Genomic DNA, 21,379 nt, shown 5'->3' with positions numbered 1-21,379 from the left:
GCAAATAAATTTTAAATTTTAAAAAGAAATGTTTTTTTTCTTTTAAGAGGAACAACTTATATATTGTACATATTAAATACATATACTAAATAACACAACAGTTTTATATAAAGAACATGCTTAGATATAGATCATAAAAATAAAATAGGAAATTTAACTATATGTGCATATATTTTTTTTATTTAAAAAAGAAAGGGATATTTTTTAAGAGGTACAAAATATATTTTATATATATTAAATACAAAGAGCGATAAAATTATTTTAATTGTCAAAAAATATAGAAAAAAAATTAGTTACAATAAATACAAATAAAATTATTTTAAAATGAAGCATACACATAAACATGGTACACAGTAGATGTAATATATGCAACTTTAAGTTTACAGTGAGTTTCTTAAAACTCTAGATAAGAAGTTTCAAAATAACAAAATACATTTACTCAATGTATGAAATATTAATTCAAGCTGACAAGCCGGTTTCGCGGTTTAGTGGGTTTTATTATTTTTCCTTTTATATTTTTCTGTTCATGTTTACCTTCTTAAATTAAAAAAAAAATACATTTCTTTTTTTTTTAATTATTAAAAAAATACTCTCTCTGATTAACTTTCACGGACATCAGAGTAATTTGGATACTAATATTGTATTTGCTGTAGAAAATTTTAGAACCATCGTCGATCCACGGAACATTGAACAAAATCACTCTTAACAGGATTGTCTATGTGTTCCCATAGCGAAATTATTTTAAAAGACATGGCTGATGAATTAAAATCAATTAATTTTAAATCATAATAATAATGTAAAAAAAAATGAAAGGCGTAATCTCCCATTCTATAGCAATGATCGTATTTTAACTTAATTGCGTCGGTTCATATTTTTTCCCTTTGATCAATTTACTCAACGATTTTATAGAAATCAAAAAAGAATTTCGATTCTCACTTTTCTTTTTATTTGTAAAACCTGATTTCATTTTTATTTCATTTTTCTCATAGGATTGATTTGTAAGGCGCAAAAGTGGGGCTGCAGTGCTGAATTGGCTTTTTTTCAAAGTTCTGTTGAAACGTTTGTTTTTACGTGTTTGTATTATCATCATTCAATTTTCTGCTCGGGACTGAACCGGGTTCCATTCGTAGCAGGGACAAAATGAAATACTTGTTTCAATGGTGGTTCACTGCAATATTTCACCATCCCAGGACTGGTACCTGAAACGTAAGACTGTCACCTTGCCTTTATATGACAGACGATCGAAATACGCTGGATTGTTGGTGTACCAATGTAATGTCCATGCACCACTGGGTGCGGAAAGGAAAATGATAATGAGAATTGCAAAACTTTCGGTTCAGTTGCAAAAACGTAAAAAATAACAAAGGTATCGAAGCGGCGTAATTTTGATATAGGACCAGTGTTCTTAAATCAATTAGATGGAGAGCATCAAACAAATCTACTTCCATCTGACGTTATCTTAATTGGCTTTCCACGACAGAAGCTCACGATAGCAGATTTACTTTTGGTAATACAGACGACATCGTTATTTTGTAATTAATGCCAAGAAGTAAATGGCTGCTTAAAAATTTCTTTTTATATCTATTTAAAATTTAATATTCAAATAATTTTAACCTATCAAATGTTTTTTTTTTAATTGCTGGTTTAATCGCTTTACACACCGTATAACTTCAGTCTTTTCCCTGTGTTTGGTCATTTTTTTAATTATTTTTTTTATGATGCACAAGTAGTAAGTAATAGTTAATATTTTAATAAACAAAATTTCTGGTTGAAGTTATTTTTTTGCATTTATTCAATAAAAAAAATAAAGCACCTATGCTTTATACATGCACATATGTCATGAGAGAGTTCGTTTTACATTTTTAAGATAAATTTTAAGGCCGCTGTGTTATTTTCGGGTCATTTTTTCAACAGGCTTTTTTGCTATAAGATTAAACTCACAAACGGCAAGTCGTAGTGATTTGAAATTTTGAGAATTTTCCACTATTTTAGAATGGAATTTGATTTTGCAGGATATTAAAAAAAAAAACGGGTTGAGATTTTTTTATAACTAATGGATGTTGTGATTGAATCAATTCCAAGCTAAGTTGGGTAATTTAGCTTGTATTTATTTATATAATGTTGATTGCTAAAGGGTAATTTTTGCTTTTCCTTATCGGTACATTGAAACCTTATTGCTTAATATTGGAGTTTCAATACTAATTAACTAGATTTTGTGTGCGCTAGTCTAATCCGATTGTATAATATTGCCGCTATGATTAGGAAATAACTGATATAAATCATTAATTTATTGATTGGCCAAGCTGATATTTTAATAACGTATTTCAAATTGACTAAATAAGTGCACTGGACTTATACGCATAGAAAAGCATGTCTGTTTCTTAATGATTTGAGGGGGATTGCATCGTCATAAATCTCATTTCAAGAAGGATAATATTGTCTTAATTGAAACAATATAGCAAAAGTAGTAGTTATTTATCACAGCGACATTACCTACAGCAAATGTCGTTTAATTCATGTCAAAATAACCAACGGGCTTGTCGGCTTTCCCCTCATTTTAATTGAAATAATATCGAGACAGAAGATGGAGATCAATTAATGAATAGATCACAAAGGCCCGACGGCTATCGCGGATATTACCAAGGTACTGATATAAACCTCGCGCACATGATCACGATAGGATATAAATAAGTAATACTTCCGTTTAAGAACGCAAAACATTTCTATCAAAATAAATAAGTAAATAATTAGGTACTTATTTCTTCAATCGTCAAAGGTAGGTACAATTCTAATTTAGTTAATATGTAATCCTAAAAACGTCAAAGTATTGACAAAAATCGTTGATTTTTAACTTTAAAACTATTTTAGTAAAGAAATATACAATGTGGTTTAATTATTTTCAAAATTACTTTTAACACTAAAGATAGCGATTTGTTTGGTTCGATTAAGGTACGAAAATACTATAATTTAAAAAAAAAATCTTTACTAATTAAATTTGATTATGAACAATGTACAGTATCTACATATTCGAAACGCATTACAATAACTTTGATTTAGAGTGTATTTTTTATTTTCTCCCAGGGAAACTTAATAATTATAAGTAGATCATCATCATCATCATCATAATCAGTATTTTCTAGCACCTAATGGTGCATAGAGCACTGCATTGGTACACCAATCGCAGTATATCTTGATCATTTTACCTGTCACAGGTAAAATGATCAGTCTTGCGCTCCAGGTAACCAATCCAGGTACTATGAATATTCTAGTGTAAAAACACGTTTTTTAAATTAATACTTCGTGTCAACTACGTCGGAAATCGAGCCCGAGACCTCTTTCGTGGTAGGGAAACGCACTGACCACTAAACATGAAATATTTTATAAATAAATTATTTGAGTGACAGGCGTATTTATTATGTAGCTTTACAATAAGGAATCAGCGCCAGAGACTGAACTTATGACACATAGACAACTATAAACGTTGGAAAATAAACTTTTTTAAATATCGAATTAAATTAGTATAAGTTTAGTGTGAAACTTATATTTTAATCTTCCATGTAAATGTATCCAGATACGCTGCAATTAAGTACCGATGTGTATAAGTAAATAATGTTCTGATTGTTGCAAGCTTGCTTAGTGACGCATAATTTTTTTTTCCACATGTAATATCTTTATCAAGCATATATAATATTGTTCCCGCAAAGACGAGAATTGTCTGCGGGTTGTAATTTCAAATTTATATTTTTTTAATTGATGTGGATGCTTTCATATTTATTTATTTATTTTGTTCATTAACGCCCAAAAGGCATTTACAAAAAATAAAAATGAAATACATGCTAACATACTAAATAATAAACAGAATATACAGAAAAAAAAAAGTGAAATTAGTCAAAAGGATATGATAAAAAGTTTTACAAAGTAAAAAAAAAAACAATAATAACAAAGGTATGCAAGAAAAAACAGTAAGCATATAAACAAAAAATGCAAAGATATAATCTTATGAAATAAATTCTGTAAAGCAAACAATAAATAAAGTGTTACGGTAAGCAAGAAAGACATTTTTAAGTTAAATTAATAAACAAGCAAGCATATATTATCACGAAAAAATAAGAATATTACTATTATATTTATTAATTTTATTTGATATTACCTACCGACATTAAAAAATAACTTAGATACATACGAAAGCACTTTACTATATTGCTATTTCAATTGAATGTATATTTTCGGTTAACAAATAAATATGTTGACAAAATACAACAGGGATGGAGAATTCTTTAAATAAGGGAATATGGAAGTCTAGGCATTTACAGGGCTTATGGCCTGTCATTGGCTGGTTTAAGTGGCCATTTTACACACTGTGTAACATTCACTATTTTGCCTATATTTGAACATCCATATTTCTTCAATTCTTCCATCTGTTGGTTTTAGTAAAATTTAAAATTTAAATTTCTTCTTGGACCAGTTAAAGAGCTGTCTTTTGTCTACGAACATTTGGACAAACTCAAATATTGTAAATAAATATGGAATCTTTCATTATTGTTAGTAAAAATGAAAATTCTTAGAAAACTTTGTGAGCAACTAATTTGAAAACATGTGGGAGTATTAATTGGTCATATTTACAATTCAGTTTGTTCCTAATTAACTTAGAAAAACTAGAACTTTCAGTATCATACTTTGCAATGAATTTTAATACGGATGATAGCAGAAATAAAGTTTACAACGAACTAAAGTAACAGACAGAAAAAAGCGTTCTCTTCCGCCGTAATTAAAAATTCAGCATCCGTGAGATCTTTTTCTTGGAAGAAATCTCCAAAGAACCTTTTATCTACGTCGTTAAAAGAAAATTCATGACTGGATGAATATAAAGTTGATTATGAAGATATTCTCGGAAGAAGAATTGGACCAAGGGAATATTGAATCTCCGCCTTTTCTTATATTCGCTGTACTTCGCGGGTAATTAAATATCATGTACACAATTAATATGCAAGGATTTCTTATAAATCACAAAAGCATTTTTATTTTTATTTTACAGCACTTAATATTCAAAGGAGTTTGCAACCCGCCTAGGAATTGCTGGATCAACTTTTAACACAATGCATGCTGTATAACACTCTAGTCTATACTCGGTTAAAACGAAATTCCGATCGTTAAACTCCTGTATAATGCCATGGGTCAATCAACAATCCTGGCACCTTACCAAAACGCAAAACGCAAAACGCCGAACTTCTGAGTTTTGAGATTAACTGCATGAGGAGAATATTAGATATTCGATTTGGCGGTTCAATTTCATAACCAACATCGAAGTCCGACAACGGACGCAGCAGCTTTTTATAATTAATGTTTCGAGGGTAAGACCTGCCTTGAAAATGTGCTGCAGATACCTCAAGTTGCTCCTTTTTCAGAACTGAAGGCTCCCGCTGTCCGGAAGGCCGTCGATGACGATCCATCTATCGTCTTTATTCAGTGGAACTAAGGGACGCGGGATTGACGTGGGAGGAGGCGAGAGTGCTAGCTGGCGATAGGGTCTCCTGGAAGCGTCTGGGGATATTTACATGCTCCGCTTATGAACGGATTTAGAAAAGGAAGAATATTCAGAGAAATCATAAAATGTTAACGCAGTACTAGAACTCATATTAATCGAACAATAAGGAAATGTCTCAGCAAAATGTCCGTACGAGGTTTTCATACCCAAAACCCGTACGACTTTTGCTCAGAGGCATCTCTCATTTATCGCACCGAGAGTTTTCAATATTTTGGAAGAGCGTATTAAGCTCTCAAGGACAAAAACTATTTTCAAGCAAGTGGTTAAGTACTGGATTTTCTTTAGTGGGAGGGATTTGAATAGGAAACTCCTTGATGATTTTCCGAATGTTTGAGTTTACTGTTTACCATATTGATGTGCCATATATATATATGTATCTTTTTTTTATATGTTTCTGATCCTATATTTGTGGTGATATGATCATGTGTCAGTGTCAACTAATTGCTAGTCCCATCTCAACACAGGACTTTTGGTCCCATGGAGTTGGGACTTACGTCTCAAATAATGTACAATAAACTAATGTATGTAAATAAATAAATAAATATTCAGATAATAAATATAAGTTTACAATATCACTACTAAATACAATTTTTATATTAATTAAATACATATATTTACTGATGATGTAACAACTTATATTTCCATATAAGTTATTAATTTAAAAAATACTTGGTACATTTCCACTTATTTGTTTTGACCAATTAGCGCTTTCACCCTCTAATGGGCATCTTCAGACTGGTCTAAATATAAGTTATAACATCATTACAATGGAATTCCATCAAGAATTGTCAATAAATAATTTTAATGAAACATATATTTACATTACCGTTTCCCATTACGTAAAAAAAAACAATTTTTATATACATAATGGGGAGTGACGACTTACAGTAGTTTGTTTATTTTATTTTTAATTATTATTATTTTTAGGATAATAATTACAAAAAAAAAAACAGTGTGTTTAATTAGTGCTACACAAAAAAGAATTATAAATTTAACTTTTCACTTCTTTCTTAAATATGTTGTATTCTTGTTATTTTCTCTGTTCATTTCATTAAAGAAAAATATTCCTCTGAAAGTTTAATGATGTTGCTGTAGTTAATTTGGGAATTAAGATATTACCTCCTGTTCTAGGTCGCGTACTTACGTTTTGTGACGTAGAAACACTACTATTTATTTTGTTTTTATGTATTTGAAGCAAACCATTCTTTTTATATGACAATTTTATATATGTAACCTTAAATTTTTGAAATAATTGAACAGTGGGAAAAGTAGACAATTTAAAAAAAAAAACTTTTACAATTAATTTGTGTATTTTTTCGACCGGTAAAATATTGGTTTTTAAAGCACCACCCCATCCGATTATTCCGTACGGATATGGATAATGCTAATGCAAAGTTAATTGGTTTTAATTTTCTAATTGTTTTATTTTTTTTTTAATTGATTTTTTTTGTTTTTTTACAATAAACATAATAATAAAACAGAGTATTAAAAAATATAGCATAATTACATAGCAATGAAATACATATTAATAGAAAAATAGTAAACAAAAAATCCCACAAAGGCATGGCAGATTTTTGCTCTTATAATAAATAATGGACAGTTATAATATTTTTGGGTAACATAAGAAAAAAAATATTCTGTAAAAGATAATATGTTATTATTTTTTTATAGTAATTAAAAAAGGAAATAAAAAATTATTTTAATAAAACACAAAAATATTCCTTATTATTAAAGGGCAACGTAATAAATCATAGAAAAAAAGAGTTCATATCTTTAGTTTGAATCCAGGATAGTGCATGTTTTTTAAAAGAATAGAATAATAAATACATATACAAGTTTTCTCATTCTATTTACAATATTATTTATTTACTCCTTCCATTTTATGTTTTCATCAATCATTATATTCAATCATTACATCAATTATTATTATAATGCCTAAATATTTTGTGCTAATTTTTTCAGTGATTTGACGGCAGTTATCATTACGAAACTGATATCCTTCATTGCATTTTGCAGTGTGTAGACAAATATTTATAGGAGATGTAACTTGTTCTTTCAATGTAAAAGTGATGTAATATGTTTTTTCAGTGTTCAGAGACAAAATATTGACATCGAACCATTCTTTCAATTTATTAATATCTATATTTGATTTTAAATTTACTTCGTCCCATGAAGATTCCCTTATAATAAATACGGTATCATCAGCATTTGAAATTATATTACCATTCATATTCGATTTATTGAAAATATCTTATTTAAAAAAAAAAATATTATTAATAAAACATTTAATACAAAAATGACATATTATACTCCCAGGAGTTATTAGAAACTCATTTGGGACCGTACATAAGAAAAAACATTTTTTTGACAATACATAATATCATGCAAATTAATACATCCGAAATAAAAAGAAAACATTATTGTATAAGAAACATAAAACACCATCTTATATAAACTACATTAATAATTATTAATATCAAAAAGATTTAAGAAATATTTTTTAACTGTGACACTTCTGGATTTTTTATTCAGTTTTTCGTATCTTAGCTTATCGGGCAGTTTATTATATTTGAAATGGCCAATATTTTCCAAAGACCTACTGCCAAACTTTGTTGAGTGAAACTTAGACACATGAAGATTCCTTGAATAACGCGTATTGTAATTATGAATATTATGACCAAATGTGTGTTTTAAATTTCAGTGAGCAGAAAAGTTGAGGATTTTAAAAATAGTATTGGTTATGTCATGCAGTGGCATTACCTTGAAAGGAAGTATCTTTGTTTGTCGGTAGATATCCTTGACATGGGAATCCCGTTTAGGTCCAAGAATGTTTCTTAGAGCTCTGTTCTGAAGAACTTGTATTTCCTAGATCTGATTTTTGCTGGCAAAACCCCATATGCATGATAAATAAGATAGGTGGGAATGAATCAAAGCGTAGTAGACGGCAAACAAAACGGAATGAGGAAGCAAGCTTCGAAGTCTATACAATACGCCAGTTACGGGTGCTATTTTTGATTTTACATGCTCAAATTGGTAGCTCCATGAAAGTTTGGAGTCAATAAATACTCCCATTAACATATATAATAAATACACTCATAAAAAAAACACAAATATACACATTTAATAATCATTTTACCGTTATTGGAACCTGGTGGCACTGCTTTGGAACACTCGATCCATCGTATCTCCATCATCTGTTACATGGAAGCAGTGTGTGTCTGATTAAAATACGAGTTTACAGTGCAATATATCATTATGTACTCTCGTCCGGGTGGATTAAGAACACAATTTTATAACAATGTTTGAGTATGTCCAAATGCTTGCAGACTTCCTCCCTAGGGAGTTATTTATATTAAAATTTATTTCAACAGAGAGGGAAAACATTTTTGAGAAGGGATATGGAAGTCTAGGCATTTACAGGGCTTATGACCTGTTATTGGCTAGTTTAAGTGGCCACTTTATACACTGTGTAACATTCACCATTGTGCCCATGTTTGAACATCCATGTTGGATGCTGGAAACCTTCGACCTCGGGACTGTAAACATGGCCTGCCCTCTCGCGATACGCGTGTTCGAAGAAAACAGGGAACGTTTGATTTTAGGTAAAGTAATTGACGTTATGGTTTCGAGTGTCAATCCTGGAATGAATGAAAGGAGTAAGGACTTACGATTTCCTCCCTTTGGCACTGGTCCAGAAAAACACCGTTATCGTTTGCACTGGTCACTTTGAACGTTTCCTTGTATTTTGGTGATTCGAAATCACTGTCACGCTCGCGGTACGGTTTTCGTTGTTGTGTTTTATTGTTGTGTTGTCACGCGTTGCTTTCTTGACTCGCCGTCAGGGAGGAGTAGGTACATTGGGATTCAAAACAAGGACCACCGGAATCAAAGGCAGGAATGGCTTGACACTTGAATGAAAGAAAATGAATCCGAAACAATTTCCTCAACTCTTCCATCTGTTGACTTGACATCTTTGAATTGACTACCTGGTAAAAGAAAAAGTATAAAAATTGGACAATTGTTTTCAAGCGTTGCCTAGTAGGTGATTTGGTTCAGCCGGATGATTCTCACCCACGTGATAAAGGTTTCAGCTCTTTTACTTCACAAAAGTCAACAGATGGAAGAGTTTCTATTCTTCATTCGCCTGGACACGGAACACCGTATTTGTACAAGGAATCTTAAATGCACCAAGCTTGAAGCATGCACAACTACTTCATCACATTAAATATTAGTTTAATTAGTTGTGTATAAGTGATAGATCACTTACACAAAATAAACTTATCCATTACGTGCACCGGGGTCTAAGAAAACGACATAATTACAGGTAAGATTACGGATAAGATTTACAGTTGTAGTTTCTGTAGTAAAATATAACATATTATCTTTTTTTTATTATTGAATCATTCATAAGGCGTTCACATAGATATTTCTTCTAAGTGTATCTGTATTTATTGTTTCCTCATACTTTTATTGCTTTGATTTATTTAATGTTATTTTAGTTGCAATTCGATTACCTTCAATTTATTTTTATAACATCAGAAATCATTAAATTTTTATTATTATATAAAAAGTTATATTTTTATCTGTTATGCGAAGTTAGGCTAGGTTAAGTTAGGTTTGTTGTATTTCCTGCTATTTTTTATAAAACAATTGATAACGAAATAACATGTTCCTTTTTTAATAAATATAATGAAAGGTTTTTTTTTTTTTAATGTAAATTTCATAAATGTTACATGTTTTTTTTTTTATTCTATGCAAATCTACTTTTATACATCTAGTAAAGGTTATAACTGTAACTCTACAAAAAAAGAGACTAGCTCTTGTGCTTACACTATTATAATTATTTATTTATTAGAGTTAATATAATTTAGAATATACAAGTACATCAGAAAAAAAAACAAAAACATAGGATATATAAAGAAAAACAGAAAATAATAATACATTCATACTAATTAAAAATTAATGCAGTTTTTAAACTTGTTCAAAAAATTTATACAGATTTACCTTGAATTTATTTATAGATATATTCGATTCAATAGTTTTTAGTTCATCGGGGAAATTATTGTAATTTTTGACACCTTTGAAGACAATGCTATTTTGACCATGATTTTTGTGGAATTTAGGAATTTTAATATTATGTTGGTATCTGAGTATTATTATTATTATGTTGTTATTATGTATTATTTATCTCAAGTTCTTTTATTTTTTCTTGTTTATAAGTTTGTATAGTGGAATTTATTTTATAAATAGTGTCTTTTGTATGAAATTTAAATAGTTTATGTGGACTTTCAGCATTCAATGTTGGGGGTTTCTTTAAAATTACTTTAATAATTAATCTTTGTACTATTTTAAGACGGTTTAATATATGGGCATAAGCACCACCCCATTCTACAATACCATATTGTAACAAAGATTGTACAATTGAGCAATAAGTTGTTTTTAAATTATTGATTTTTAAAATATTCCTTAATCTTATAAATATTTATGTACATTATCTAATACGTTTAACTAGTTCAGAAATATGGTCTTTCCATTTTAAGTTTTAGTCTTTGTATGCACCAAGATATTTTATTTTGTTTGTCAAATCAAGTACTGAACATGTTAGATCGCAGTTAGTTTCGTTGCAATTGCTTTGGTGAATAATTATTTTTACTACGGAGTTAACTCCATCAACTAAAACAACCGTATCATCTCTACATGGTATTATTTTTTAATTTAAATGTTGACAAAATATGTCATTGACATAGATAACAAATAGAAACAGACCTATCACCGTACTCTGAGGCATCCCAAAATCTTATTGGTTACCCTAACGCTCGCTCTAAAAGGTCTAAAATCTTTGCGACGTAACGTGGCTAGCCAAATTGTAAAATGCTAAGTATTGACAATACTATTAAGCGTTCATTGGTTCTTATATAATACGAAGCCGTTTGCTTGGCAAAGTTTTTTTGTAAGTATAATATCGTATATGCATTTTTAGAAAAATCTCAAAACATAATAATTAAGAACATTAAACGTATTACAAACAACAAAATATACATGGAGATAATTCTTTTTGATATGTCTAGATCCAAATGTCGTATATATATATATATATATATATATATATATATATATAATAAAAATAAAGCATCTTCATATCGACCCATCCGACGTATAATGTCGTAACCCACAAATTGACGATTTTGAGTTAGTAATGTATTTCGTCTATATAATATTATATCTTTAGTTCCAACGAAGTAAAATAATATTTTGCAATTAGTTACGTTTTTCATGGGACGCATATTGTCGTATCTAATATTGTTTAGAAAGTAAGCTATTGTATGAACCCTTGCGATATTTTTTGCGGGACGAAAGAGATGACCGGAAGCGGCATAAGTTTCAATTAAGATTGTGTTCTTTGGACTAGATTAACATTCGTTGCGAACGTTGTTTTTTTATTTTTAAATATTATGTTTTTGTAAAAAAAAATCCAAAATTAATGTTGTTTTATGCGAAAAATAAAATGATTGAGCTAACTAGACAAAAATGTGATTTTGCTTTAGAAACTTAATCAACACTACGTATAATTGAACTTACAACAGCAGATAAATCGTATATAACCAAAGCCCATATTTGCATAAAAGTCCGCAAAATGCTTGATAAAACAACCCAGTTACTTATTTTATATTTGTTTGATTTTAAAAGAAATATTTTATTTTTGTCATAATAGAGTAGCAACGTAGTAATGTGAGTATCGTCGTTTGTTACGAATACTTTTTTTTTAATATCCCGATGTAAAATGTTTTATGTCGTTCTTCAATATTTTGCTTAACGTATTTTCCTAAATATAATATTGTGTGTGCATTTTTACAAAAATCTCAAAACATTAGAGGTTTTTTTGTAAGCTTTAAGGAAAAAGAAATTTTTTTTTTTCAAAAACTGGTTTATATTTAGATTTACACTTGACAAAAACATATTTAAACACTTCTCCTGAATATATATCATATGCGGCGTCTTACGAATCAATAAAGTGCGATTAACGATTAAGATCGATTTAATGCGTCTCTATTGAAATATATAAAATAAAAATATTGGAAAAGTAAAAAGATTTATGCAAAAGCTCTATTGGCGGTACTAAATAATTATTATGCTTACATAAATTTTAAATGCCTAGTTTTATAAATATTTACTGAATTTCATTTTTCGTATTAATTAATATCAAACGTAAAATTTTAGTCCGTTGCATATACAAGTCTTCAATAAATTATTAAGGATACGATCATGTTTCAATAATGACCACAGGTCAGCTTGATGTATAAATTAACTGAACTCCCTACTTTTATAGATTAATAATATATGAGTGATATCAAGTTCCCATATCGAATTCCCGCGAAATGTATAGAAGCCTTAATCGATTAAAAATATCGCTTATTAGCGAGTTTTTTTATTAGAACAGAAAAACAGCATCATGTTTCCACATAAAAATATCGAATTTCACATTACGATCATATATAAAACAGATAGGTCAGATAGGTACTTTAAAAAAACGTCGCGAGAATATTAGTCACAAAATTTTGTTGCAATTTAAAAATATCTTTCGGATCACCTTTGATAATTTATTAGTGTTTACTAGTTTCAAACGATAAGGTTCAGCGGTTTTAAAAAATGCCCATTTGTTAAAAGACTGTCAAACTGAGCCAATATTCCAAAAAAAATATTTTTATGTATCGTATTATCATAGCAATGATTTTTTGAGTTTTACATTTCTGAATTTACTCCGCCCGAGACGTCGGCTAGTCGGTGAGTTGTGTTGACATTTCAAAGTTGAACCCCGTAGCGTTAACGTTAACACGTTGAATAAAATGGCTACCCGGAAACCGGAAATCTATCACAACACATACGAGTAACGACGCTATAATTGATTGGCTGATTCACTAAAACCTGTAACGTAGATAAGAGTTGTAGTTTTTTTTTTTTTTAATTTCACACATTTTTTTAGAAACTTGGTAGTACAATTTAATGTTCTATCTAAACCGGGTTAGAGAAAACCTTTTTACTGAATTTTACCATTGACCAACAAATATTAAATATAATTAAATCATAATTTTTATAGTTGTGGTAATAATAGAAGATATAGAATAAAAGGTAAATAGTCAATTTCAGGGTTTATGACCTGTTATCGGCTGGTTTGAATTTACAAAAAGTCAACTTAAACCAGCCAAACTGTAAAAATACACGGTACAAACACTCACCATTCACCATTAATATTTATTTATTTAAACTAAGCCTTTAAATGCTTAAGTCAGTCTCAACAATCTAGAGAGATATCTAGAGAGAAGGTACAGTAGCTATCTATAAGGATTTAGTCATTCTTAAAATGCTGTTTAAATATTTAGATAAATTAGTAAAAAGAGAAAAGAAATATACAAATAAATACACGTTAAACATATATATATATATATATAAATACAATATTTAAAGACATAGACTACACAAAAATCACTCTGTCAGGTTTAAAATTGATACTAAAAATGCATTATGTAACTTAGTAGACATTATAATAATAAATATGTATATCTCCCTTCCCGCCTTACCCTCTCTTCATGCATCCCTCTCCTAATCCCGCACAATTTACAATAACTTACTTTTCTTTTTTAAAAAATACTCTTTTCTTTGATTATTGAAAAATATATACGAGTACCTACATGAAAATAACATTTTTATAGGTATATGTAGGGTTTCCCAAATAAAATAAAACATATACTTATATAATATATATATATATATATATTTAAATATATTTTTTTTACAATTTATATTTTAAATTGTCGACAACCCCTGAGTTCTGAGCACGAGACAGTTTGTATTATACCTAAGCCATTCAATATTATATTTTTTTAATACTCTGTTTTATCACTTATGTTTATTGTAAAAAAAAAACAGAAAAATAAAATAAATAAATATATTATACCAACAAATCAAGAATTTATGATTCTCGCTATTTTTAATATACTACCTTATCTTTATTTTTTTACCCAAGTATCTTTAGTATAATAAATCGCATAGTTATAATTTAGTACCAAGCATAAAACAAGTGCGTAATATGTCAAAATATATTGTACTTGTATTATTTCATAATTTTTTAATAGAACACTGTTATGTTTAACGTATTTATGTTCATGTTTATAAAACGCATTTTTGCCGTGTACACTAATAAAAAATAAAATAATTAAGACATGAAAATAATGCATTTTTAATTTTAAATGCAATCAGAAACATCATAAGAAAAAGCAATAAGAAAAAAATTACTACGCACTTTGCCAATCTCATTTAGAATATGGACTAATAAAAAAGGGATCCACTCTAGCTACACATCTTAAACAAATTATTTAAGTACATAATTGCATCTTAAAAGTTATTCACAAGGTATCTCCCAATAAAAACCCCATCTACGAAAATCTTTAAAGCCTTTTATGTGCCTGAGAAATGCCTAATATACGCTTAAATTATTTTACTGGACGTATTTGGAGATGGACATTGTCATCCCCCTGTTCAGGGACATGAATATATAACAAGGGCAAGAAATGAAATCACTGTCAATATTTCTCCCTTTATTAATATTTGGACAAAGACAAAGGTACAAGGATTATTTTTCTGGCAAATTATGTAATATGCTTACACATAAAATTAAATTAACTAATAAAAAACAATATTTCGATAAAATTTGGATAAAATAAATAAAAACACATATTTGAATGACATGTGAAATATGTAAAAAATACAAATTTGAATACTGCACAGTCCTCCTCAGAACAGGTTTCCATATTGAGGTGGACTCATAAATTTCCTTTGTAGAAATGATGTTTTATCTTTACATGTATAATTCCTCTGTACGTGTGATTTCACTGTACTCCTCCTAAACGGCTTAACCAATTTACATGCGGTTTTCAGAGAAATATAGATCTTTACGCTGTGCGTGTTCGTAGATATTAAAATCTTCTATCGAATATGTAAAAAAAAAGTTAGGAGCATAAATGTTTTATTCATCGATCTACCAGGGTAGCATTCGAGGAGAATGCATTTGCAAAAAAAATAAAATATGTTGTTTTTTCTGTGTATAAAAAGTTTGTTTTTGAATGTTTACAAACAGCATTTGTTTTTTGTGGATTTCAATCAAATTCTTTCCTTAAATTCCTTATTTTATTTTATTTTATTTTTATTTTATTTTATTTCATTGGAAAGCCAACAGACATTTGTACATTTATAAGAATCAGTTACACCATAAATACATATCATAAAGTCCAATTAGAGGCTTCCACATAATATTGTTATTGTAAATGTTGTCACATAAAAATTATACATAACATAAAATAACTAATCATACAAAACTTATAATATTACTAGAAATGTAAATGAATATTGGTCACACAGTTGCATATTACATTAAATAATACAACTATAGTTGACCATACAGTGTTCATTTATTATGTGCCTACATACAGAACTGCACATCACCTGCATAATATAGGCTGCGGATTCAAGGCGCAACATAATAACTTGAATTATTTTTGGAAATTTCACTTTTAAAGGAAGTTAAAGATATATTATTAATATCAATACAATTTAATTTTTGATTACACATATGGCAGGTTCTATTTACAAATGAATTTTGAAAAGATTTAGTTTTACATTTAGAAATTTTAAAAAGAGATTGGTTTCTGGTCTGCGTTACTGGGACTCTAAAATTAATAAGTGACAGTATCTTAGGGCAACCTATCATGTTATTCAAAGTTTTATACATAAAAATGGCATCAGCCATGTTCCTTCGAGTTTGGAGAGTTTGGAGTTTAGGTAAGTTTATAGACTCATCTGGACCTGTATTCTGAGTCAACCGTCTAAAATTGCAATACGATAAAAATTTTGATTGTATAGATTCAATTCGGTTAATGTATTTTTTGTATTGAGGGCTCCAAGCGGGAGATGCGAATTCTAATTGACTTCGAACAAATGTGAAGTAAAGAGTTCTAAGAGTGCGCGTATGATTTAATTCTCTCCCTATACGGAAGAGGAAACCTAACATTTGGTATGATTTTTTCACAATTGAGTTGACATGTGCCTCAAACGTTAACTTATTGTCAAGTAGAACCCCGAGATCCCGCATCTCATTAACTTTAGTAAGTACTTGATAGTCAAGGCAATAATTATGGATGATTTTAAAGTTGTTCCTTGAAAATGTGAGCACAGAGCATTTTTTAATATTCAATTTTAGTAAGTTTTGTTTACAATATAAATTTAATCTATCGAGATCTTCTTGGAGTTTGATAATAATTTCTATCCATTTATTTATTTTTATTGGATTTTTGGTAATACTTAAATAATATTAAATTCCATACATTTTCAAAAATCTTATTCCCACATAAGAACACCCCTCTATTGGTGAGAAGACCGGAGTTTGACGTTTGCAAAAAGAATGCCATATTTAAAAAAAATATTTTTTATATGTTTTGGAATTCAACCATAAACAAGTACCTACTTAAGTTTAATATTTAAATATTAACAATTTTTAGTTTTTGAATTTAATCACAAACAAGTACCTAGGTACCTACTTATCAATAAAAAGTATTTTTCCATGGCAAGCCAACGTTCGGGCAGGAAAACGTCTGTCGGGTCAGCAAGTAGTATATAAAATAAAAAATAAAAAAAAAGCTCTGTCAAAACAATATAACTATCAAAACGTTCTATGGTATAGAACCGTCAGGATACATGCGACCTATGTTTTGAGATACTGCAATAAGTTAATAATCTATTATTATTAAATCATCGCAAAACATTTTTACTAAAATCACTCTTATAGATTGGTAATGTACAAAAAAATCAACAATAAAAAATATAAAAAACTCGTAAATTCAAAAAAATTCTGTCTACTTCTTTAAAATAAATGTAAAAATGTAGTGGTTGTTTTATTAATATCGTATGTATGTTAAAGTAATATTACTTTTAAAAAATGTGTAACTGAAAACATTTACCAGTTTTCCATTTTACGATCAAACATACTAGCGACATCTGTGCAATAACTTTACAAGATGCTTTACAGGTTTTTTAAAAAGATAGGAAATACTTATTATTACGATAAAGAAAATCGTTTCTTTTCTTTTCAGGTACCGGCGAAAAATGGTAACCATACAGACACAAAAAGGTTTTTAAAATATTTCGCAATAACAAAACAAGATTATTTTTTATTATTTTTGACGTTATTACAATCAAGCAAAGACCACGATATTTTCGTTTTTTTTATATTTTAAAATTTCATTAATAAACCCTTACGGGTTACATACACTTAACATAATAATTTTAATTTTAAAATTCACATTCTACTGTTGATGATAATATTTTAAACATCTTTTGTAAAGGTTGTCTGAGTCTTTTGCTTAGTTTTCTCTGGTAGTTTATTAGTGTTGACTACCCTTGTATCGTTTTAGAAGGTTGTATATGATATTTTTCCGATATTCTCGTATTGTGTCCATGTTTGGTTTTTTTTTCTTTCAAGTTTTAGTAATTCGTATAATAAATTTTGATGTTTTTTTTTATTATTTAATTTCGTTTAAGCCGTTTATTTGTTACATTATTGATTACTTTAATTTACACTACATACACCATGTTAAAATTATTATAACAATTGTGTTATTGCTATTAATTTTAATGATGTTATTATTTTGTTTACTGGGTTATGTTTGTAACTTCTTATGTATGATTTTACTTTATATTTTGTTGTTTTTAATTATTATGGCTCACACGGGTACAGCATAAAAAAACATAATCTGTTAGGGAATAAGTATACAAATGTAATTTAAAATGAATAAATAAATCAATTTCGTTGTCCCTCGATTGAAACCTAAAGCGTAAGACTGATTACCATACCATTATGTAACAAATGATCGAGATACGCTGCATTTCATGTAACACTGCAGTGCCCTATGCACCACAAGGTGCAGATAGGGACATTATGATGGTGATAACTTATTGTCAATATGTACATCACGATGAAATCGCTGTATATAGTATAGGGGAGGGTGGTACAAGAGAGCGCGGCTTTGAGATTTAAAATTAATGCAAATAGAACAAAACATTTTAGAAAAATAAAAATAAGTTTATTTCAACTCTTCGCTATCTAGCTGTTACAAGAAAAAATGCGAGTAGTCTAAATCTTACCTATTATAACACATAATTTTAAAAGTAAAAAAAGTCAGTGCGCGCCCTCATGCACACCCTGCAGCTCAACAGTGCGCAAGAGGGTGTATACCCGTGCGCAAACAGTATATGGTGCAATAATCGAAGACGAAAATCACAAACATAATCTTCAGATCCCAAATAACAAGTGCATCTATCGTGCCACCATTCCTGGCATATTTTGCACTAAATCAATGGTTCCTTCAATATTTCTCCGCAACCTGAGCATTTTCAGATTTTCTTCTTTGGATTTTGCTGAGGTTTTTGAACATTTTTTAAAGGAGCAGCTTTCTTCTTCGTTTTAGTATTTCTAGTTGCTTTATCTTCTTCTAATTTATGTTTTTATGGAAAACTGCTAAGAGTTTCCGATTTTTTGCGCGAGCACTCTTGCACATTTTGTCGCTGCGCACTTTTGTACAACCGGCCAATATTGTGTCAAAAACATACTACAACCGCCATCTAATGAAACCTCTCAAATTTTGGTCGTATGGCAGCTGATTAGGTAGATTTGTAATAGAAACAACAATACAAAACCGTATATTGCATAAAACCTCCACATGAGAGAGTTTCCAGAATAGATAAATATTATGACAAGCAAGCAAAAAAACTATTCTCTTACCTACAATCGTTTATTTACAACTAGTAACACTCAGCAGACAACGACAACACGGCATCACTTTACACTACAACTTAGTGATTGAATTTTTTACTAAACGTCATAGGCGGTAAGTTTAAATCGAAGAAGCACTCTTGTAGACTGCGCAATCTTATACCACCCCACCCTATCTATTTTTTTTTATGGTTGTATACAAACCTTAATACTTTTTTTAAAAACCAAGATCCGGTTGCGCTACAAAAAAAACATTCTAAGTTTATATTTATCCGTCCTAATAATTACACGAATGAAAGTGATACCAATGCCACTTTACTGTATTAAAAAGAGCACAAGAATAGATTTTATAACACAGAATACAGAGACGCTGCTCTGTGGTCGGTGTTTGTGTGAAAGAGAAAAAACATAAGAAGGAATTTGCTTAATCAGTTGGTTATTGGAAATAGGAGAGAGTGCACGTTGGTCTCATGACCGGCGTATTCATGATTTTTTAATCACGTTTTGCCATAATAGGTATAAACAATATTACATTTTTATACATCATAATGTATGTTCCATTGAAAAAAAAAATTTAACAGTGTGTTCTAAACATTTTTTTTTCAAATATCTGAACTTCAGAATATTCTGTCTTTTGCGTGTGGTAACACAATGCTGCATCACCGCGTGTAAAGGAATTTTGTAGCACAGCCTTTTAAAAGTTAGTAAACCTAACTTAAAATATCTCTACTTTGACCTTACCTGGGGAAAATAGCTACCTCTTACTGTCGCTATTAATCGCGTAATATAGAATAAGGGCTGCAACTTTTTAATTGAAAATAAAATTAATAATAATGTTACGTTATTATCAAATAACATAGATCAATTACATTCATTATTATATTAGAAAAGATCATTTAATGTAGATTTTTGTACCCAGTGCTATGGAATTATGTAACATTGTAGGTACTTTATGATTTAATATTTTTTAAATTAAATATTTTAATGAATTGTGTATAATTAATCTGTAAATAATGTTCCTTCACAAGGGTGCCCTTGTCTCGTGCCGAAGGAGACATTTTATATCATTTGAAAACATGCCTTATTAAACATAATTAAATCGTAATATCAAATACATTATATATTACTTATAACTACTTATGTATTGTATACGTAGGTATGTATAAATGCATATTATTGTATTTTTGTAATATATATGTATTTGTATGAATAAATAAAATATATGAATGAATGTTGCCAATAAATACTAATTAATTTTGTTTTTTTTAAGTGTTATATTTTTTCAATTTTTGATTATTTATTTATTTGTTATGCATTTATATTTCTATTTAATATTATTTTGTACACTTGCCGAACACAAGAGCCTAACTCTGTATGTATTGTTATCATGAAAAATAAAGATTTACTAAAAAAGAAAACGCAGTTTTTATAAATAATTCCCCGTTAATAAACATCAATTAATTAAAAAGTAACTACTCCAAAACAGTTACCGTAGAATTATTATTTAGTTGGCAGGGATTGGGAACAGTCAGACATCGGGATATATTCAAACGGCCTTCATGTTCAAGCAATACAACATACCATACACCTCTGGCTTGCATATGTTGGGAATATAAAAACGCCTCTACAGGCTGGCCAATACGTTCGCCAATACGCTGGTAAACACGTATTTGGTTTAAGTTTATAACTATTTAAACGAGCACTAAATAAATAGTCCAGATTTTGTATTGGTGTCCCTTACGTTTGTCAATGCTTCTTTTCTTATTTTTAAATGCCTTTAACTAGTCTTATATTGTAATTTGAATACCCTGTGAATTGTATAAAATAAATTGGCAAAAGTGTAGAGGGGGTATTTGTGGATAGCAGAGCTGGTTCCGTCAATTGTCGATTTTTCAACGCAAATCGAAGGGCGCTAGCTGAACGCTGGCGTCCACACGTTGGCCCAGCTTTTAATACGCTACGAACTACCGGAGAGCGCAACCGTAATTTTTGGTGCGCTTTTGACGTCCACACAT

Source organism: Micrasema longulum, unplaced genomic scaffold, assembly GCF_059751315.1.
Source record: "Micrasema longulum isolate JH-2025_06_02 unplaced genomic scaffold, ASM5975131v1 h1tg001139l, whole genome shotgun sequence".
Lineage (NCBI taxonomy): Eukaryota > Metazoa > Arthropoda > Insecta > Trichoptera > Brachycentridae > Micrasema > Micrasema longulum.
The sequence above is the reverse complement of the archived record's forward strand: the minus strand, read 5'-3'. Positions refer to the sequence as shown.